Source organism: Monodon monoceros, unplaced genomic scaffold (genome assembly GCF_005190385.1).
Source record: "Monodon monoceros isolate NGI ecotype Baffin Bay Population unplaced genomic scaffold, NGI_Narwhal_1 Super_Scaffold_6, whole genome shotgun sequence".
Lineage (NCBI taxonomy): Eukaryota > Metazoa > Chordata > Mammalia > Artiodactyla > Monodontidae > Monodon > Monodon monoceros.
In genome coordinates this window covers 94,358,301-94,366,337 of record NW_021703783.1, presented here as the reverse complement: position 1 = coordinate 94,366,337, position 8,037 = coordinate 94,358,301, and positions in this window count along the sequence as shown.

Sequence of the window (8,037 nt, the reverse complement as noted above, 5' to 3'; positions counted from 1 at the left end):
GGTTTCTCCCTCAGGGCCTCCAGAGAGAACCAACCTTGATTTCAGACTTCTGAGCTCCTGAACTGTGAGAGAATAAATTTCTGTTTATTGAAGCCAGTAAGTTTGTTGTAATCTGTTATGACAGCCTCAGAAAACCCATACCCACTTACATAATGTACCCACTGGCAGTGTGGCTGTATTACTAGGAAGCTTTAAAACTTTGCTCACTCTTTGCCCAAGCAATTCCATGTCGAGCACTTATTTTTATGAAATAATTGGAACAATGCAGGGATATATGTGCAAGGTGTTCCCCACAGTGTTGTTCAATGCAGTGAAAAGTTAGGAAAGAACTAAATACCTATCAATGGAGCTTGGTCAAATAAATGATAGCATCCCATGTAACAGAACATCGGGCAACTGTCAAACACCATTATGTGTTTAACATCAAAAGATGTTACGTAGTCATATGTGAAAAAAAGAAGTTTCAAAATAGTATATCTGCACAAGACATATTAATCATAAAGAAAATATGGGTAAAGTGGACTTCGTTAAGATAAAAAAAACCTCTGTTCACCAAAATATAACATGAAGAAGCTGATTTCAAATGCTGGTCCCACTAACTGGCTGTGAGAACTTGGGTAAACGTTTCAACCCTCTCTGCCTCAGTTTCTCGTCTGTAAAATGGGGAGGCTTTCTTCATGAGGTTTGCTCCAGTCAACTATTATCGTGTAGCCAACCGCTCCAAAACTTAGTGGTGTAAAACAAAACAATAGTCTTTAAATTTGCCTACGGATGTGAAATTTGAGCAGGGCTTGTGGGGGGTGGGTCATCTCTCCACAGGGTGTCAGCTGGGGTGCTTAACTGGGGGCTGGAGGACCTACTTCCAAGAGGGTGTACTCACATGGCCAGCAAATTGGTGTCGGCTGTTGGCTGGGGAGCTCAGCCAAGCTGAGGGTCAGAGACCTCGGCTCCTCTGCACGTGGGCCTCTCTATGGGCTGCTTGGGCTTCCTCATAGCATGGTGGCTGGATTTCAAGAGCCAGCATCCCAAAAGACAGGAAGTGGAAGCCACCCATTTCTTACGGTCTGGCTCCCACCAAAATGGCAGTGTCACAGAGCTTCTATTGGTCAAGAAGTTACAGAACCCAGATTCAAGGGGAGGGGACACAGACCCCCATCTCCCAATGGATGGGATATCAAAGAATTTACAGATATGTTTTAAAACTGCTTTAGGGTTGCTGTGAGGATTAAGTCAAATCATATAATCACAGTCTCAAAGGACCATCCCATGGATGACTTATTAAATAGAGACCTTTACAGGGAGAAGCCTGGCAGACATGGCTTGGCCAAGTGGTCAAAGCTAGCCTCACGGTAATGGAACACACTGACATCATTGCTGCTTCTTAAAGAAGCCAAGTGGGCTTCCCTGGTGGTGCAGTGGTTAAGAATCCACCTGCCAGTGCGGGGGACACGGGTTCGAGCCCTGGTCCGGGATGATCCCACATGCCACGGAGCAACTAAGCCCGAGCACCACAACTACTGAGCCCGCGCTCTAGAGCCCGCGAGCCACAACTACTGAAGCCCGCGCGCCTAGAGCCTGTGCTCCGCAACAAGAGAAGCCACTGCAGTGAGAAGCCCACGCACCGCGACGAAGAGTAGCCCATGCTCACCGCAACTAGAGAAAGCCCATGCGCAGCAGCGAAGACTCAGTGCAGCCAAAAAAATAATAATTAATTAATTAAAAAAAAAAAAAGAAGCCAAGCATACTCCTGCTTCAGAGTCTTTGCACTTGCTGCTCTTACTTCCTGGAACCCTCTTTCCCCAGTTATCCACAGGGCTTGCTCACTGACTTTCTTCAGGTCTCTGCTAGCATCACCTCAGGAAAGCCTCCCTGGCCCTTACATAAAACAGCAACTCCCACTACTACCTGTACCCTCTGACCCTGCTCTGTCTTTCCTTTTCTCAGCGAAGTTACATGTCTGTTTTTAAAAAATCGTTTCTTGTTTATTCTCCACACCCCATCCCCACTAGAATTTCAGCTTTTCAAAGGCTTTTTTTTTTTTTTTTTTTTTGCTATACGCGGGCCTCTCACTGCTGTGGCCTCTCCCGTTGCGGAGCGCAGGCTCAGCGATCATGGCTCACGGGCCCAGCCGCTCCGCGGCATGTGGGATCTTCCCGGACCGGGACACGAACCCGTGTCCCCTGCATCGGCAGGCGGACTCTCAACCACTGCGCCACCAGGGGAGCCCTCAGAGGCATTTTTGTCTGTCTTTCTCACTGCTATACCCCCAGCATCTCGAATAGTGCCTGGAACAAAGTAGGGGCTCAGTAAAGATATGAGGAATGAATGAATGAATCGGGTGGTAGCAACTCAAATGTCACCTTGATGAGGTCTCCGTTGACTTCACTCACAAGTGAATGGCCTGGACCCACTGTTTTCAGCTTGGTGCTTCTGCGTGTCTCTGGGGACTGAGCCGCATTCATTTGTGATTCCCCGGCCTAGCCCTCAGCATACCACAGACACTCAGGTAATGGTGCTGCTAGGTCTAATATCCACCTCTCCACACATCCAGCTTTGTAAAGCAGTTTTACACCTGGCATCTCGATTCATCCTCACCACAGCCTTCTGAGATGGGTGTGTCACATCTTCTGAGATAGATGTGACCTGGAGAGGAATGATGGCTGGCCCAAGGTCAGACAGCTGGTTGGGGGCAGAGCCACACCTAGAACCCATCTCCTGCTTCCCAGGGAGCAAAGAATGTGAAAATTACACTCTATGGGGGCACCTTGGGAAGGTCGTAGAATCAGCTCCACCAGAGGCTGCAAACCCAGCACCTGCAGGGCCTGCCTTTGGGAGCTGGTACAGCAAGAGTCTCAGATTTGTCACAAGAAGCCAGAAATACTCACTTGGCAACTGATTCAAATGAAGCCAAAACCCAGAACAGACTCTTCCGAGGGCTGGATGCTGACCTTTGGCCAACAGTTTGCAACCTTTGCTCTATTGGATTCTACTAGGTTCTAGATGATCCTCCATTTTACAGCCAAGAAAACTGAGACCCAGAAAGGGGAGTAATTTGCCCAAGGTCACACAGCAAGAGCCAAGATTTGAAAATCTCTGGTCTGGAGAAGGCAAGATATGGGGGCAGTAACACAGAACCCTCACCCCCGAGTCAGTCCCTGACATTCTCTGTAAGGTGGCTCAAGCCAACAAGGAAAAGGAAAACAGATGCCTAATTCTGGGGGCAAGTGGCCGTGGGGAGAGCTGAGTTTCAGAAGCAAGGAGAACTGGGTTCAAACTCCAGCCGCAACCCTCACCAGCTGTGTGACCTTGGGCCAGGCCCTTCCCTTTCTGAGCCACGGCCTCTCCGCTATGAGATGGAGACAGGATGCCCTGGGTAAGCGATGACTCACTCTCAGGCTCGGCTGGTCCAGGGGTGCAGGCCAGACTCCACTGGCTCCATGGGTTTTGGATCCTGAAGGCTGGGACTGTGCTGTGAATACTTCTGGAGAACTCTGATGCGGTTGCCACAGCGCACGCGCGGCACCCATTCCTGTTTCATCAACCTCCCAGCTCTGCTGGCACAGAGATTGCACCAGAGCAGACTGTAGCTTCCAGAAAGGCCTCTGCAGGACAGGCTCGGTGACAGTGGAGCCGACCTCCGGTCCCAGCACCCCCTCCCTGCTGAAGCCCGTTCACAGCCTGAGCAGGTGCCTGATTCTACCAGTAATGCCTCAGTCACCGGCTAAAAAGCTATTCCAGTGCCTGCTGCTGCTGCTGCTTTTTTTTTTTAAACAAGCGCTCTCTTCAAATTGTAAATGCCCGAGGGGGTTAATACCTTAGCTTGCAATAAATTATTTCACTGGCCTCTCCTGACACTCAGCTATGAGAGGGGGTGGGCAGGTGGCCTGGCTGGTTGGGCCTCTCACCTCCGTCCACCTCCAGGAGTGGGGAGACCCAGCCCACCCCTCCCAGGGCCCAGAGGTCCAGCCAGCTCCTCCTATGGCAGAAATGCCTCCTAGGAGGTTACTCCACCGCCCATCACACTGCCCTACCTCTGAGTCCCTCCTTCCCTGACTCAGGGCCACTCTCTCCTCCTCGGCCCCAGCCCCTGCTGAACTCTAGACACTGGACTCCATTGCTCCTCAGGCTTTCCCTGCCCCCTCCCACGCCAGGCCAGAAGCCTCCCGCCCGCTCACACCAGCTGGTGGGCCTCAGGCCCCATCAGTCCTGCCTCCTGAATGCTCTTTTCATCCCCTGACCCCTGGCCTGAGCCTCATGGCATGTCACCAGCCACTGCAGTCTCCCCCGACTGGTCCCTTTCTAGAACTGTCTGGCAAAGGGCCTCCAAACTTAAGTCCCTTCTTTCAAGGCTGTCAGCTACTCTCAGAAGGACAGCTCATCCCAGCATTGAAGGCCCCACTGACTTTACCTGCCTTATTTCCTATATCTGATAACACGTGCCATGCATTTTTTAATTCCCCACAGCAGGGAGAAAAAATTATTCATTGTTTCCCTGAAATTAAAATTGAACTGGGTGTTCTATATTTTACCTGGCAACCCTAATGTCAGTCCAAACACCCTGGACAACATCATGAGGGTTTTTTTAGCTTAATTTTTTTTTTTTTTTCAGCTGCGCCATGAGGCATGTGGGATCTTAGCTCCCGCACCAGGGATCGAACCTGCGCCCCCGCGTTGGAAGCACAGAGTCTTAACCACTGGACCTCCAGGGAAGTCCCCTTTTAATTTTTTAGTATAGCTACATTTAAGTGCAATATCTTGGACATACTTGTACCAAAAAACTGATTCATTGTTTATCTGAAATTCAAATCTAATTGGGCATCTTGAATTTTTATTTGCTAAATCTGGCAACCTAGGTCCTACATAGGTAATAGGGACCAGGGGGACTGGCAAGGGTCGGACAGCCCCAACCTGGACCCTGAAAACTCTGCCCCGCAGTCAGCCTGAAAGCCTCCTTTCCGAACCTCTGCCCTGGTACCTGGAAGGGGCGGGAGCCCAGAGACTCCTTGGGAGGAATTATTCCACTGCTGCCCACTTCTCTCCTCTCTCTGGGCCTAGTTTCCTTCTCTATAAAATGAAACTCATGGTTTCTCTGTCCTGTTTTCCAACCTCTCCCAAGGATCAAACACCTCAGTAGAGTAGGGGATTCTCAGCTGACCGGATGTTTGCCTTTGCAGAAGGCAAACAGGCTTGTGAGAGTTTCTGTTCTCTGGCTCACCAAAGGGCCTTGAGGAATAATTAAGACAAAGGTCCTTTTTGGCTTGTTTTTTCCCAAAGTACCTCGTAAACCAGTTAGTTAAACTACCTCAATGATAATTGATTCAGACATGATCATCAACTAAAAGCATTGCATGAAAGTTTGTTGGGAATTAGGACATTCACAGGGTATCAAAGTAAAAGTTACCTTTACAATAGGGAGACCAGGCAGGCGCCAACAGGCAGGTGACCCTTCACCTGCCCTTTGATCCAATCTGTCTCCAGGCTAAAGGAGACTAAAGACACCTGGCCAAGTAAAGGCCATGCCTGACCTGGGATTAGAGCCTGGACCGCAAAAATTAATGGCTAGAAAGGACATTATGGGACAACTGGGACAAGTGGAATGTGGACTGGGGATTAGATAACTGTGTTGTTTCAATGTTAAATTCCCTGAATTTGATACTTGCACAGTGGTATGTAGGAGAATGGCCTTGTTCTTGGGAGATGTGTGGTGAAGTGTGTAGAGGTGAAGGGCTACATATTTGCAACTAACTCTCCATGGTGCAGCCAAAGTAAACAGGTAGGTGGGGAGGAAGGGGGAAAGGGGTCAAAGGATAACAGCTGGTGAATCCGGTGGTTCATTGTACTATTCTTGCAACTTCTCTGTACATTGGACATTTTTCCACATAAAAAGTCTGAAGGAACACCCACCCAGAATAAAATATCAGAAGTAGAAGGGGTCTTAAAGACCTTGTTCCCTGACCCTTTCCCAGAGAGGGGAAGGCCTTGGCCTGTGCTCACACAGTGAGTGGCAGCTGAACCCTCCCCACTTGGTCTGAGTTCCAAGAGCAGGAATGGGCCACCTAACCAATGTCACCTCTGGTTCTTCTCCCCGCTCTCCCTCACCCGCCAACACTCTGCCCCTGGGGCCACCCTACAGTCATACGGGAGGTGAGCAGCTCCCGGAGTCTGGGGAGAACTCCACCCTGCCCCTCCCAAAGAAACTGGACCACAACTGCTTCATGCGAGGCCAAGCCTGACAGGCGGGATACTTTCTAGGGAAGCTTCCAGATGTAACCAGGAGTGAAATCTCCTTTTGTGCTTTACACACTGGAGTGTTTCAGTGGGGTAAGGTGTAAACACAACAGCTTTTACTGTAGTGAGAGCAAAATGCTTCAATAATTTATATTGTTATAATGTTAATCTTATATACTGCAACAATTATGAAAAGGTTCAGACAGATAAATAAGAAATGGACGGTTAATATGATCTTAAGAGAGGCAACAACAGCATTGATAACTTTAGGAGGAAAGCTATTTCCTTTTTGAGTTTACAAGTGCATGTAATAATTTAAATGACAAGACGAAAAAATAGATTCCATCCTAATTGTGATTTTTTAGGACTGTTTGTTGGACTAGCATTTATAGCCTTAGTCTAAATAGTATTTAAGTTTTGTTTATTTAAGGCCATTTAGGTGATGATTAAAAGGAGAAAGGTGGGCTTCCCTGGTGGCGCAGCGGTTGAGAGTCCGCCTGCCGATGCAGGGGACACGGGTTCGTGCCCCGGTCCGGGAGGATCCCGCGTGCCGCGGAGCGGCTGGGCCCATGGGCCATGGCCGCTGGGCCTGCGCGTCCGGAGCCTGTGCTCCACAACGGGAGAGGCTGCGGCGGTGAGGGGCCCGCGTACTACAAAAAATAAAATAAAATAAAGGAGAGAGGCAACTTCGTCACCTCCAAATTTCACGAGAAGAAAATCCAACATCAGACATCCACATTCGTGATAACCATCACCAGTCCAGGTGTAACAAAGAACACGGAGAAAACGAGAAGTGACTGGGGGAAATGCTAAGGTTCGGGGTGGCCTGTGGCTCCCCTGGCCTCTGTGGAAGGTGTCTCTGGAGAGGGCACCTGTGCCGTGGGTGGCCTAGGAAGCACCTAGTAATGAGAACTTACTGGCTGCACATGCTCAAGTAAAGCTTTCCTATTTGATTACTTCCTTTGCAATCAAGGCCAGAGAGCCCCGGCAGGCCAGCATGGGCCTACACAGAGCAGGCACCTGCCCACTGTCTGTTGAATTCACTCATTCAACAAGTATTTATTGAGCACCTACTATATGCTACTCTATGTTCTGTGCTGGGCTCCAGGCAGGCAGGGGACTTCAAAGCAGAGTCCTGCTCTCAGGAAGCCCACAGTCCACTGTGATGGGGTGGGGCTGGGGGCAGACCATCCCTGAAGAAACACAAAGGGTGACTTTAGCTCAGTGCTAAGTGCCAGGAAGACCACAAGAGGTTGCCTGGAGAGGGAGTCAGGGCAGGCCTTGCTGAGGACGGAACATCTCACCTGATGCCCAAGCAAGAAGCCAGGGCTGACCCTGAGGCAGTTAGGGATGGTGTTCCAGAGAGGGAAAGGCCTGGAGGAGGGACCAAGCCGAGCAGTTTGAGGAACAAGAAGGCCTGTGAGGCCCAGCAACGTGCTCAGGGGCGCAGGCTGAGGTCAGGCCAAGCGGGGCTTCCTCCTGCAGGCCTTGGAGGCCGCGGTGGAGTTTCCGGATTTTATTTTAGATCCCATCAATAGGGGGCGCCATCTTCTCCCCTTTAGGATGGCAAACGAGGCCCAGAGACTGCCAGCGTCCCACCCGAGACCACTCAGCGGGTCAGAGCCCCGCCGCAGGCTACCGGGGCGACTGCGCCGGCAGCCGGCCTCGCGTTCTAACGGATCCTCTCCCTTCAACCCTCTTCCCGCGGACGGAAGCGGGCGGGGCGGGGCGGAGCCGGGCCTCTAGCTCGGCCTCCCGCCCCCGCGCCCCGACTGGGCCGCGCTCGGGCCCGCCCCTCCTCCTCGGTGA